Here is a 16,324-nt window from a genome sequence, read left to right as displayed (position 1 = left end):
CAGCTTAGAGTGAAGTCGGTATTTACGCCGCGGGGGGGGGGGGTGTACGCCGCAGCAGTCAGAAAAAATAGAAGGAATAAAGATAGTTTGCTCACAACAACTTTGTTATGTGCCTTTATACTATATTAGTATTGTATTGTAATTACAGTTTTTTATTGTTAATATTAACGAAAATATCGTGAAATAAATTAATGTTTTCATGTAGAAATAGCGCGATCGTGTATTACCATCTACGTAAAATGATTATTGTAGAAAATGTAAAAGGCATAATAATTATTTCATGATATGTAGATGTAGAGCGATAGTAAAGGATGGAATACAAGCAAGATACAAGTGCGTAGCTCTTGTATTCTTTATTTAGTTTGATATCTTGTGTATTCCACTTGTTTAGGATATACGGCCTTTTCAACGAGCAGGATTTATGCCGTAATACAGACACTAACAAGAAAACCTACGGAAGTGTCACTCTCCGATTTTTTTGAAATTTGGGTATGTTATAATACATGAAAAACTAAGAGACACGTATTTTTTTAGCGGCGGAAAAACATATTTATGGGATGAAACAACTTCCCCAAAATAGGGTTTAAAATGGAAAAATTGCGATATCTTTAAGATCAGTGAAGCAATTTTAATGATTTTTGCTATAAAAGTATCTTTTGATAGAAAACGAAAATCGGCTTAGGTATGTTGGAGGGGGAGTGAAAATTACGGGGCCAACTATCCCTAAAGTAACCAATTTTTTGCTGCAAAAAATCAGTTTTGATCTAATCAAAGTAAAATCTATTAAAACTTTAAAAGAAAAACTAATTAAGAAACATATATTTTTTGTTTTTTTCTTATATAAATATTTGAGGGGTAAATAACCTCTATATTGTCGCGCTCGTTTGACATTGCGCATAAAACACCTTGTAAAACTATATTTTTGAATTGTTCGATTTTTTTAATATATTGGTTTTTGAAGTCGCTGAATCCAAATCTAAAATCAGATTTTTTTAATTCAATATGGCGGACAAAAACTCTAAAAATTACTTGAATAAGCAGTAACTCAACATGCAATTTTCAAAATACAATAAAATCAACTTATGACATTTATTGTTAGTTATGTGAAGTGAATTAAACATATTAAAAATATTAATTGTTTATAATCGCCGGCGATAGCGTTACCCGAGAAGTACCGCGCAGACGTCGCATGGTCGGATTTACATCTCTTCGGGGTGCTTGATTAGAGTCCCCTTGCCTCTCACTATTTTCTGGTACGTCTCGGGTAACGCTAACGCCGGCGGTGTTGTTATAAACAATTAATATTTTTAACATGTTTAATTCACTTCACATAACTAACAATAAATGTCATAAGTTGATTTTATTGTATTTTAAAAAATCGCATGTCAAGTTACTGCCTATTCAAGTAATTTTTAAAGTTTTTGTCCGCCATATTGGATCCATCACATTGAATTTTGAAAATCTGATTTTAGATTCGGATTCAGCGACTTCAAAAACCAATATATTAAAAAAATCAAACAGTTCAAAAATATAGTTTCACAAGGTGTTTCATGCGCAATGTCATACGAGCGCAACAATATAGAGGCTGTTTACCCCCCAAATATTTATATAAAGAAAAAAACAAAAAATACATGTTCCTTAATTAGTTTTCCTTTTAAAGTTTTAATAGATTTCACTTCGATTAGACCAAAACTGATTTTTTGCAGCAAAAAATTGGTTACTTTAAAGGTAGTTGGCCCCCTAATTTTCACTCCCCCTCCAACATACCTAGGCCAATTTTCGTCTTCTATCAAAAGATACTTTCATACAAAAAATCATTAAGATCGCTTCACTGATCTCAAAGATATCGCAATTTTTCCATTTTAACCCGAATTTTGGGGAAGTCGTTTCACCCTCTAAATATGTTTTTCCGTCGCTAAAAAAAAATACGTGTCTCTTAGTTTTTCATGTATTATAACATATCCAAATTTCAGAAAAATCGAAGAGTGACACTTCCGTAGGTTTACTTGTGAGTGATTGGAAAGCAGCACTTACCCTATGTTGAGTTCTATGTTGAGATGCGCACATATCTGCACTCTGTTAATGTTTGTGTATATTAATTTCTTCAATATTGCATTATTATTACTTTGTATACATATTTACTGTTCTTATTTCTTAATAAACTTTGTAAACACATTTTATAAGTCATTATGTTATTTTATATCATATTTGTAAATGTTATTTGTAAATTATCGATGCGCCATATATCTTACACATGAGTAGTCGTAAATCCCGCCACTTTTTTTATATGACAAAAATGTAAGAGTTTCTTTAAGTTTCTTTTTCAAGTATAAGAAAAAAATATTTCGTATTTAAAATTTTTTTTATAGTAGTAAAAAGTATAAAGTTTTCATTGGTATAATTTATTTTCCTTAAACATAGTAAATAATGATAAATTAACCCTTAAACACACCGATCCTGTAAAATACGGAAACACATTTTTGGGTCTAGGAGACTTTTTCAACTTTGAGAAGCAATAACTTTGATTACAATCAATATTTTTCTACAATTTTTTTTTAAAACAAACGTTCAAAATCTCAGGAGTGTGACTGTACAATCGGCATTGCCAAAAAACAATTTATTGTGAAGTTATAAAAGGAAAACCATTAAGCAAAAATGAGAAATTGGTCAAAAATTTCCTCTTTTCCACTTTTCCTTCAAAAAATCATATTTTCGCAACAAAAAACGTTTAAGGACTTTCAAATACGGCGTTTTAAAGCTAAAGAGTCACACTTTCAAAATAAAATTTGGCAAAGTCATTCCTTTTAAGGCTCCTGAGTACTCGCCGCGGCCATATTGAAATCGTGACGTCAGAAGCGAGAAATTGCGTGAAATGACACGTAATTTTGTCCGACATGCCATTTGTAAATAAAGCCAATTTGGATAAAACAGACTAAGCAGATAACTTTAAAACACTTCTAAATATCGGTCACGACTATCTTTTTTCCGCCTAACAGTCAGTAAATAGTTGTAAAAAGCATGTAAAGTAAAGTTATTGAAACAGGAAAACACATGGGTACGTAATTTTGTCCGACGTGCCATTTCTAAATAATGCCAATTTGGATAACACAGACTAATCAAACGGCTTTAAAATACTTCTAAATATCGATCACGACAATCCTTTTTTCGCCTAGCAGTCAATAAATAGTCGTAAAAAGCATGTAAAATGACGTCTATTCAGACAGGAAAACACACGGATAGCTATTGAAAGGAGTAAAAAATGTACTTTTACGTATAAAATTCAAAGAAACTTTACTCGCGGTCTATTTTTACGAATTTGGTAAATACGAGACAAATCATATTTTCACAATGAAACACATAATAACAAAATGACATGCACGATAACATTTCATTGTCAATCTATCACGTTTCACGTGTATTAGTTCTAATTTCGTCCGCGACGGAATGTCGCTACCGTCAACGCGGAGTTCTCGGCTGAAGAGTCAGGAGCCTTAAAAAGTATAATTATGTAACATGGAGTATATGAAGTATTTTTGGGCATCTAAAAATCCACTTAAAAAAAAAATCATATCTTTGCAACAAAAAACTTTGAAGAACTTTACAATATGGCGTTTTAAAGCTAAAGATTCATACTTTCAAAAAAAATTATATCATTGTCATTTCTATTAAAAAATGTACTTATGTAACAAGGCGAATATGAGGTATTTTTGATTAAATCGTTTCTAAAATTAAAAATTGATGTGTTTCATGATATATTTCGAAAAAACTCCCTTTTTTACAGCATTTTATAGTATTCCAACTTTAGACAGAATATATGTGAGTAACATCCGCAAACCAACTTGTTCGAACGTATTTTGTCCAGCTTTTTTATGTAAAATACTCACAAAAAAAGTTTCACTTACACACTATATGAGTCGCATTGACCCTAACAAAACTTTGCTGCCGTGCCGTTCGAATTCTAGTTGACCAAAAAAGTTGATCAACCATATCAATCAAAAGAGATTTCAAATTTTTTTTACGTCTTGGTCTGAACCTCCTATCTCATTCCGTCTTCACATAGCAAGCATTCAAAACTTCATATGGGGTCTCTCAGACCCACTTACGTGTTTAAGAGTTAAATTTTCGATACCTACGGCGTATATACCGCGTTAACTCTATAAAAACTTGTTTTAAGTTTTATTTTGTCAAACATTTATCTATTTCTCTGAATCATTTTCTTCTTCGAATGTAATAACACAAGTATTCATATTGTCTGCATTCTGAAAAACAACAAAAACAAATCCAACTGCTGAATTAATCTATCACGTCAGATTACCGAAATAAATAGCAATTCTGACAATGTTTATCAATTTAATGCCAACAACAAAATTTTTTCTGTAAATTTCGCAAACGGCATCTTAAAGTACTAATTTTTATCTTTACAATCAATTTTAGTTTATATCTGTACAATTTTTTCTTACAATAATATCAAAATTTGAAATTAAAAAATCAATAGTGTATTGTAGTAAAGCATTTTAAGCTAATACATCATCCTCTCAACTTCAGTAAGTAAATCCCAAATTTTATGAATATATAGAGAAAAGGAGAAGGTTGTGGAATATTTATTTTTTTACAATAACTCGCTGTTAGTAAATATTAACGCAATACAATTCTAACCAGCACCAGTTTATTAGCCATAAAGTTCTACCAATCACCTTCTACATAGAAATTTATTAGGTGGAACAAACGTAACTTATAATTTACTAAAGAGAGAAAAAAAGCATGCATTTGTGGAATAGTAAAGGAATCGTAGAATACTAATAACTAATGTCATGAAAGGCACTTTTATTTATTTTAAAAAAACCATAAATTAATGACCTTTCATAGATTTTACATACAATTAAGTGTCACAAAATAAGATTATGAACATTTCATAAAATATATTTTATTAAAAAATTAAACAATCGATAAATAAGGCTCCTCCTGTAAATATAATTCAAAAGTGTGCAATAAACGGGCTTGTGAACTGTTCTGGATGTTTTTGCCAATAATCAGTAATAAGAACATAAACATATGTAATAATAAACAAACAATTCGACATTTAATAACCGGTCTTCTTCAGTGTGCAAAAGTTTAAATTAAAGTTGTCCAAGTAAAACCATCACATGTTTTGCCGAATTATATATTAATGTTTGAAGATCTAATGCACGCCTTACGATAAACTATAGTCTATTAAAAGACTAACATTTCACAGCGATGGTTTTATGCTCGAACTGCTAATTCAGACACAAATTCCGGTATATCTATGTAATGTCTCTTTGTTTGTTTATAATAACAATGTTTATGTTGTTATTATTGATCATTAACAAATATCTAGCACGGCGGCTCACGTCGACGTCGATAATTGTATACTTTTAATATTTTATTAAAAATTTTTTTTTTTTAAATAAAACTTGAAACTTTCTAAAATAATTTCATTGCTTCTAATAAACATCATACGTCTACAATAAAATTATAAAGTCGCAAGACAGATGCACATGGCGGATAACTATATTTCATTAACATATAATATAACTTTCTTTGCCAAATTCATGCACACATTATAAAACACATTAATTCAATATTATTTGAAATTCACATTCAAGGCCTTCAAATTAGATTAAAGTTGAAAAAATAACATGTAACATACTTCTTAAAATTACGTAAAGAGTGTATACATATGTAAAAATTTTTGCTACTTGCAAAACTGAAATTCAGCTTTTATAAAAACGCAGCAAACACTAATGACCAATAACCATCCTACAACATTTAAATAGACAGCAATGAAATAATTTTAATGATTACTCTTAGAACTCAACATGAATTAACGAGACATTATGATATTCGATCACACCAGATATATTCCACGACCACCATTCCTCTAATATAATTATTAATTCTAAAATCTAATAATGTACTATTTTTGTATTTTTGATGAAAATTTTTCCTATTCCAACCCAAGTGATATGTAAATATTAATATTTTAATCAAAACCCAAGTGGTAGTATCTTTAATTTTTATACAAAACTTAAGTGATACTAACTCTGTATCGTCATTAAAAGATCTTCCTATTTTAATCGAAACCCAAGTAGCAGTATCTTTAATTCTCATTGAGAAATTTTATTCTGACCTAACTGATATTTACTTAAATAAATAATATCTTAAAATTGTGTAATCTAATTCAACCTAAATGCATTTTTCCAAAAAAATATAAAATCTTTAAATTACGCTAATTATAAAGAGAATATTTTGCTTTTTTTAAGTAACTGTACTACTTTTAAAAAATAAAATCCAAGGAATAGTTCTTCGTTTTCTTATTGAAATTCAACCCAAATAATATGTATTTTAAATTTTTATTTTTTTCTACAAAATCCAAGTGATATTATCTTTGTATTTTTATTAAAAAATCTTATTCCACCTAATTGGTATGTATTTTTAAAAAAAATCTTAAAATTGTGTAATTTAATTCATGTGATACGATTTCCAAAAAATGTATGAAATTTTTAAACTGCGCTAATTGTAAAGAACATCTATTATTCTTTAAAATAACTGTTATACTACTTTTAATAACTAAAATCTAAATATTTTTGTATTTTTATTTAAGACTTTTCTTATTCCAACCTAAATGGTTGTAGCTTTAATTCTTAAAAAACTATTTACTTTAATAAATAAAACTCAAGTGATAGTATCTTTAGTTTTTTTTTAAATAAAATCCAAGTATACTATCTTTGTATTCCAATTAAAAAATTTTTCTGTTCTAACCTAAGTGAATATAGAGGATGTCCGGAAAATTGCGACCAATATTTCGGGACGTGATTTGTGACCCTAAAAAAAGGAAAAAAAGCTATATAAACATAAGTTTGGAAATAAGTCGTTTCCGAGTTATAGCCACTTTTATGTTAAAAAAATTGTATTTCATATTTCGCGTAGCATCCCTTTTTCATTTTTTATTAAATTCCTATTTTTTTAATTTTTTGTTTACAATTATGTACAAACATGCGCCCAATATTGCTGACTTAAGATAATGAATTCATGCATTCGTGCTGAAGATGGTCATTTTGAACATCTCCGTTAATTCAATTAAAATACCTATTTATGTTTAACCATGATTTAAAAAATAATGTATTTACAAATATCAAAAAATTAAAAAAAAATTAAAATTATTAATTTTAAAAAATAATAAAATTTGAAAATTTAGAAAATAAATGAAAATTAAAAAATTAGGAATTTAATAAAAAATTTAAAAAAAGATGCCACGCGGAATATAAAATACAATTTTTTTTAAATAATAGTGGCCATAACTCGGAAACGACTTATTTCCGGACTATGTTTATATAACTTTTTTCCTTCTTTTGGGGTCCCAAATCACGTTCTGAAATATTGGTCGCGTTTTTCCCGACACTGTATAATATTTATTATATTGTAAGATACCCAAGTCGAATAAGGCCCACCTAAGATATTTTATTTTTTATAAATTCTATTTATAAAGATATTGAAATAAACTAAATGAGAATAAAATGTTTATTTCAACCACTCGCCAAAATAAAATTATCTTCTATATAAAACATTTTTAAGTAAACAAAAAAGAAATGTTTTTAAACTCTGACATTGGGCTTTATTAAATTCTTGTGCTTTTAATAAGACCCGAATTAAAAATAAATTAAAAATAACAAAGGAATTAAATATTATTTTCCAACTCACTGTTAAAATGATTATTAATCACAAATACGAAATCCTTTAAGATCTATTATACTAGTAAAACATCACAATTATTTTTAATTTTGTCTATAATTAATAATTTAACTATAAGAAATTCTGGCTATTTTAGTGCAATTTTAGCTTATGGAAAGTTAGTATTATTGAAAATCGTTATTCTCTGTTGCAAGCCACATACATAATAAACAAATGACAATGGCTATAACAATTAATGTACAAGTGGGCCTTATTTATTAATACATTATTTATAAAAAAGTATATTTATTCCAAAAAATTGATATACATATTTGTTTTTTCCTATAGTTAGAAAGTTGAATAATATTATATGTTGTAATAAACCATAAAATAATGTATACTTAATAAATTTACAACACATTTTTATAAAAACGACTGCTTTACTCACTTTGTTACAAGCTTTCGTTGCACTAAATAAACGTGTTGCCGTATTAATTTCCTATTCAGTCTTTATCTACTTCCTATGACATATCTTTTAAGCATATATTTCAAACATAAAGTGGGTTTTTAAATGGTAAATTTAAAAGTGGGCCTTATTTAGTGCTGGGCCTTATTCGGCTCAAGTACCTTAATAAAAAAAATTTTGATCAAATATAACGTTTAATCACAAAGAATTAAAGAGAAAGTAGTACAAAATCAAAAAATTTTATGAAAACATTTTTTAATAAAACCCAAGTGGTGATAATATTAATTTTTTTAAAAACAAAATTCAAGTGATACTGTCTTACAAGAGGAGTCCGCGACATGTGCGTCACTGATTTTAATAAAATGTTATGGGTGTGTAGTATTTATTTACACCTTTACTATAGTAAAACCGTTCGTTGCAAAACTTAGGCAAAACTTAGCTCTAGAAAATAACGATTAAATATCGCTAGCATCTATAGTACACGCTACAAAAAAACGATTGTCGAATTGGCGACGTAGCGTGGGGCGTTAGGACATCGCCTAGTACACATGAAATCCTAGGTTCGATCCCCGCGGCTAAGAATTTATTTTTTTATTTAAATCGTATATTTTTAAATTGTTATATTTAATTTTTAAACCGTTTTTAATTATTTAATATAAAATAGTATTTTAAAAAAGTTTCGTTATTAACATAAGATTTAAGGAAAAAAAAAGAAAAACGTTTTACTCGAAAGATCGTTGTAAGTATAACAATTTATAGAAACATTTATTTTGACGTTCTTAAAACAGTCATTATAATTTTTTATTGCAAATATATTTTTTATATTCATGAAAAATTTTAATTTATTTAATAATAGAAGAGCATTTTTAAATTCATTGATTTTTTAAAAATAGCATTTATATTCAATAATTAAAAACGGTTTAAAAATTAAAAATAACAAATTAAAAATATAAGATTTAAATTTAAAAAATATCTCATACACGGGAATCAAATCTGGAATCCCACGTGTACTAGGCGACGTCCTAACGCCCCATGCTATGTCGTTGACTCAACAATCATTCTTCTATAATAGTACAATAGATGCTGGAAATATTTATTCGTCATTTTCTCTAAAATGCCTAATTTTTTCAACAAACGACTTTATTACAGTAAAGATTTGAGTGAAAAGAGAGATGCTACACACCCATAAAATTTTATTAAAATCGATGACGTACATGTCGCCGACTCCCTTTGTTAGTATTCCCATTAAAAAATCTTTCTGTTTTAACTCAAGTAAACGTATTTAATTTTAAAAAGTTTTAATGGAATATATAACATTTAATCTCAAAAAAATTAAAGAGGAAACAGTACAAAATAAGAAAATTTTACTAAATAAAGTTTTAATGTACAAAAACTGGACGCTGCTATATATTATAGAAAAAGCAATGAAAAAAATTGAAATAAGATAGAGTGCATAAATATAACAAACAGCTTGCATGTATGATAGCGATTTGGACAGGTATACGATTTACAAATTAGTATAGGATTAACTATTTAAATGTAACAAGCAGCGTGCGCGTATGTGAACGATTCGTGTAGATGTTATGCGGTTTAGTATTAAGTATAGGATAAGTTTATATTTATATTACGTGCGTTGAAAATGTTAAAGCAAATAGAATTAAGAGTAATTAGGTTGATTTTAGATTTGTAAAATGCGTTATAAAAGCGATTATGTAGGTTTAAGATGAAATTTCTTTAGTATTTGAGTAATATTGTAAATCATAATTTTCTAAATTATTATAACTAATTGTATTTTACAACTTTATTATATTCAGACAGCGTCTAATCTAACAGCGTCAAATTTTTGTACATTAAAAACTTTATTTCAATAAAATTTTCTCATTTTGTACTATTTCCTCTTTAATTCTAACATTTAATCTCAATTAAATGTTATATATTCCATTAAAACTTTTTAAAATGAAAAATATCCACTCGGGTTAAAACAAAAAAATTTTTTAGTGGGAATACTAAGATAGTACCACTTGAATTTTGTTTAAAAAAAAATTAATTCTATCACCATTTAGGTTTTATTAAAAAGTGTTTTCGTAAAATTTTCTGATTTTGTACTATTTCCTCTTTAATCTTTTGTGATTCAATGTTATATTCCATTAAAATTATTTTTATTAAATATTGTATATCCACTTCGGTTAGAACAAAAAGATTTTTTAATAAGAAAACATAGATAATATACTTGAATTTTATAAAAAAAAAAATTAAAGATACTGGAAGGAAGGGGTTGTGGAATACCATTTTGTTTTTTGACAATAATTCAGTAAATATTAGCGCAACACAATTCTAACCAACGTCAGTTTATTAGCCATAGAGTTCTACCAGTCACCCTGTAGGTAGAAGTTCATCAGGTATATAGAACAAACATAATTTACAATTAACTAAATAGAGGAAAAAAGGATGCGTTTGTGGAATAGCAAGAGTTGTGAAATACTAATAACTAATGTCTTCTGACATTAGTTGTTAGTATTCCACTAACAACACTTTTATTTATAAAAGAACATAAATTAATAATCTTTCGTAGATTTAACATACAAATAAGTGCCGCAAAATAAGTTTTTACGAACATTTCATAAAATGTATGTTATTAAAAAAACTTTCTTTAAATAATTTTTTGGCGTAAAAATATTTTTAAATAAAACTTAAAGCTTTTTAAAATATTTCCTCCGCTTCTAATAAACATTATATAACATCTACAATGAGATTATTGTAATGTCACAAGATACACATGGCAGATGACCATATTCCTGATATTCCACAACCACAGCTCACATATAACGTGACTTTATTTGCCAAACTCATAACACATAATGATACACTTTAAATTTAATAATATTATTTGAAGTTTACATTCAAGCTTTCAAATTAGACTAAAATTAAAAAATTAAAATGTAACATACTTCTGAAAATTACATAAAGGGTATAAAATTGTAAAAATTTCTGCTATCTGCAAAATTGAAATTCAGCTTTTATAAAAACGCAGCAAACACTAATGACCAGTAAACATCCAACAATGTCAAAATAAATTTTAACAAAGTAATTTTAACAGTTGTGTTTAGAATTCAACGCAAATTATACAAAATATTATGATAGTCCACCACCTCAGACATATTCCACAACCGCCGTTCTTCCTCTACCACTTGGATTTTATACATATATCAATGTAAATAATTATTTTAAGAATTAAAGTTATAACTATTTAGGTTGAAATAAGAAAAACCTTAAATAAAAATATAAAAATACTATCACTTAGATTTTATTTATTAAAAGTAGTACAACAGTTATTTCAAAGAATAATAGATGTTCTTTATAATTGACGCAATTTAACGATTTCACACATTTTTTTTAAATCGTATCACATAAATTAAATTACACAATTTTAAGATTTTTTTTTTAAATACATACCACTTAGGTTGGAATAAGATTTTTCAGTGAAAATATAAAGATAGTATCACTTGAATTTTGTAAAAAAAAATAAAGATTTGAGATAGTATATTCCACCTGGGTTGAATTTCAATAAGAAAAGAACAAGAACTACCACTTGAATTTTATTTTTTAAAAATAGTACGGTTACTTCAAAGAGCAAAATATTGTCTTTATAATTAGCGCAATTTAAAGATTTCACATTAAAAAAAAATGCATTTAGATTGAATTAGATTACACAATTTTAAGATATTATTTGTTTAAGTAAATATCACTTAGGTTAAAATAAATTTTTTCTATGAGAATTAAAGATATTACTACTTGGGTCGATTACAATAGAAAAATCTTTCAATAACAATACAGAGTTAGTACCACTTAGGTTTTGTATAAAAATTAAAGATATTACCACTTGGGTTTTGATTAAAATATTAATATTTACATACTGCTTGGATTAGAATAAGAAAAATTTTCAGTAAGAATACAAAGATAGTACCACTTAGGTATTGTAGAAATTACATACTTTGATTGGAATAAGAAGTTTTTACAATAACTATACAGATCGTATCACTTGAGTTTTGTAGAAAAATGAAAAATACTATCAATCGAGTTAAAATACAGATTTTTCAATAACTATAGTAGTACCACTTGGGTTAGAATAGAAAAATTTTTCAATGAAAATTCAGATACTACCGCTTAGTTTTGTAGAAAAAATATATTCTCTTTATAATTGACGCAATTTAAAGGTTTCATATATTTTTTTGAAAAAATGCATATCATTTAGATTCAACTAAATTACACAATTTTAAGATATTTATTTTTAAGTAAATACCAATAAGATTTTTCAATAAGAATACAAAGTACAAAGTAGTATTAGTTGGGTTTTGTAGAATTAAAGTTAAAGGTTAAATGTAATTACTACTGGGTAATTACCAATTGGATTAGTTTTTTTTTTTCGTTACACTTAACTTTAATAAATTATAGGGGAGAGTGAGCTAAATCGAATCGTGTTCCAAATACAGAACCTTTTTAACTTAATCCTTAAACACGTAAGTGGATCTGAGAGACCCCATATAAAGTTTCGAACGTTTGCTGTGTGAAGACGGAATGAGATAGGAGGTTCGGACCAAGATGTAAAAAAAGTTTGAAATCTCCTCTTTTGATTGATAGGATTGATCAACTTTTTTGGTCAACTAGAATTCGAACGGCAGTAAAGTTTTGTTAGGGTCAATGCGACCCATATAGTGCGTAAGTGAAACTTTTTTTGTGAGTATTTTATATAAAAAAGCTGGACAAAATACTTTCGAACAGGTCGGTTCGCGGATGTTACTCGCATATACTTTATTTAAAGATGGAATACTATAAAATGCTGTAGAAAAGGGAGTTTTTCCGAAATATATCATGAAACACATCAATTTTCAATTTTAGACACAATTTAATCAAAAATACCTCATATTCGCTTTGTTACATAAATACATTTTTTAGTAGAAATGACAATGATATAATTTTTTTTGAAAGTACGAATCTTTAGTTTTAAAACGCCGTATTGTGAAATCCTTAAAAGTTTTTTGTTGCAAAGATATGATTTCTTTAAAAAAAGTGGATTTTTAGACGCTCAAAAATACCTTATATTCTCTATGTTACATAATTATGCTTTTTAAAAGAAATGACTTTACCAAATTTTATTTTGAAAGTGTGACTCTTTAGCTTTAAAACGCCGTATTTGAAAGTCCTTAATAGTTTTTTGTTACGAAGATATGATTTTTTGAAGAAAAAGTGGATTTTTGACGAATTTCTCATTTTTCGTTTAAGGGTTTTTCTTTTAATCATAATAAATTATTTTTCGGCAATGCCGATTGTGCAGTTACACTCCTGAGATTCTGAACTTTCATTTTAAAAAAAATTGTAAAAAAAATATTGATTGTAATCAAAGTTATAGCTTCTCAAAGTTGAAAAAGTCTCCCAGACCCGAAAATGTGTTTCCGTATTTTACAGGATCGGTGTGCTTAAAGGTTAAATGAATAAAGCTTTTTTTTGTACTATTTATAATATAATGTCCTTATAAGACAAAGAACATTGTATAATGTCCTATTCAAAAGTTCGAAAAGACTCGTGTGCAAATCGGGCTCTTAGATCGAAATTGCATGATCGTAGCACTGGTGATTAGCCGATCAAATCTGCTTCTAGAAATGTTAAATTTAATAAAATATTATAAGTCATCAAATTCGGAATAATTGAATTTTATTGATTTCAACTCTAATTATATAATGACAATACCATAACATGATCAGGAAACGTCTAATATATAAACTGTCAATAATTTATTTTTTTTTATAAAATTTTTATTTTTGACTGTCAAATTACTCGTTCTTACTAAATACTAAAAAAAAATACATTAAAATTTTTTAAAATTCTATTTAAAAGTTGGTACAAGATAAAAGTGTCCGATTTGGACCAGGGGATAGTCCGATTTGGAACCAAGTTTTTTACATTTTCCATTATAGTTTAACACAGGTGAAAAATACATAAAAATAAACCAAAATAGAAATAAATCAAATTAAATTATTTTTCTAACAGCATCTTCGATTTTACGATCGACTTTATTTGCACCTTATAGAGAGCATAAACTGCGAATAGGTCCGATTTACCTCACTCCCCTAAGGTTCTCAACATAATTACAAATACACAATCAATAACTTGTCCTATTTATCACTCCAAAAGATTTGAAAAACAAATGACACGTTCATGTCGCTGCCAAAATCATTAGAACATGAAATTAGTTTTCTGCCGGAGTGGATTTGATTAGAATTCTCTGTTCAGTTTGGTTAGTAGAATTACAAAGGTGCCAGCAATGTCCAAGAGAAAAAAAAGAAAAAAGTTAACTTTTTCACAAAAAAGTGACAAAAGTGATGATAAATAAAATACATAGTAGTATTATTTAATTATTACTTTGAACAAATTCAATACACAAACAAAATTAAAAACAATTTAAACACATATTTATTTCTACAAGAAGGAAAATCTTCATATATGTATAACTTATTGTTTGATATCACATTTCGTACAAAGAAAGTTTTTGTTTAAAATAACTCAAGAATAGATATATTCTAATATGTATTTTATGTACTAGACACGAAAATGCAGTACACATTCTAGAACACAGTTCATCTTTGATGCCATATTTCATTTCAAAAAATAAAATAAAATTAATTTGAATCATATTTTAACAAAATAAAATATATCAAACTACGAGTAAATGCCGTGAGACACAAAATGTTCGTGTGAGAATTAATGTAATTGACAAATAATTAAAGGAGAAGATATTATAGCTACTGTCGACAATATGGCTACCCCTATTATTTCCATTATTAAGTGACGCATTCTATCAATTGCTTATAGAGTTATTCGTTTAGTAGCCCATCATTTTTTAGTGATGTTAATATGCCAATACATAATAACTGACTATTGTTATAAGGCATTTTTACTGTTAAGCACTTCTAAACTTTTTCAAGGTACACTTTTAATCTCTAATTACATACACTTCCTCATTATTCTTTAACTTGAGTATATTATCACACAAAGGTGCATACACTCAAGTGTTTTTTTTTGTTATTTAACTTTTTATTCGGCCGTATACATTTCGAGTTATACAAAGTTAAAATAATAACATGCAATTTGGTTTATATGATTTTTTAAGCAAAATTTTCATATCAAAATATTTCTTCGATAAATCGATTGTCATTCTAAAGACCGGTATTTAGAAACATTAGACATTACTTTATGCTTATTATTTAATGTTAAACAGAGATAAAATAATATTTTTAATGAAATTTCTAATGGTGTTTCTAAAGCTTCTGAACGCAGAAAAATTCTAAATCAAGAAAATTCTAAACAATGGAAAATTAAAAATATATAATTTTGTAACAAGGTATTGTGTTTCTTTTAAATTAAACTAATTTTTAAAAATTATTTTTATGGATAGCCATATTACAACCACTTTTTTTCCTCCACCGATTATGCAGTGCATTAGATTTTTATAAATCACGTCCTAAATAATAAATATTTCATTACTTTGAGTCTAGAATCTGACAAACAACACTTTGACAAATGTAATCGTGCAAGTTTCAATAAAAAATATTAAACAAAGTTATTCAATAAAATAAAAATGGGTGCCATATTACCCTCTTCTCCTCTATAATTACAAACGTTCGAGCTTCTGGTTTGAATCATTCTCAGTTTAAATTTATTATTCATGCGATGATAATCAGGCTGTGTAACTGTATTTCTTCATGAGATTATTTATGCCAATTTACTTCCTTCAGACAGTCTCGTAAAAAATAGCTTTCATTTAGTCAACAAAATTTCCAATCAAACGATTCCGGAAGATTCTACTCTTATATCTTTGAACATAGTCTCTCTCTTTACTAATGTGCCTGTAGAACTTTTTATCAAACGGCCTTGAACGTCATTAGGACCTTATTCAGAGAAATACCTCTCTTTCAAAAGCCAAATTTATCAACGGTATTGAATTGGTCCTTGATTCAACATTTTTTACCTTTAATGGTAATTTTTATAAACAAACGTGTGGTGTACCTATGGGTTTCCCCTTATCATCCATCGTGGCTGACTTAGTCTTATAAGACCTGTAGTTACATTGTCTCAAATCGCTTACAAGCGCGCCGGATTTCTATCTTAGATACG

At 27.4% G+C, this 16,324-nt stretch overlaps 1 protein-coding gene across 1 annotated transcript in view; it reads right to left on the bottom strand.

The window, feature by feature from the left end:
- LOC105196481 (proteasome subunit beta type-6) overlaps positions 1–16,324 on the bottom strand; it is a 46,238-nt gene that overhangs the window by 6,728 nt on the left and 23,186 nt on the right. The window lies entirely within an intron of this gene.

The sequence above is a fragment of the Solenopsis invicta genome, chromosome 3 (genome assembly GCF_016802725.1).
Source record: "Solenopsis invicta isolate M01_SB chromosome 3, UNIL_Sinv_3.0, whole genome shotgun sequence".
Taxonomy (NCBI): domain Eukaryota; kingdom Metazoa; phylum Arthropoda; class Insecta; order Hymenoptera; family Formicidae; genus Solenopsis; species Solenopsis invicta.
Note: the sequence above shows the minus strand (reverse complement) of the source record. Positions and strands in the feature narration are given on the sequence as shown.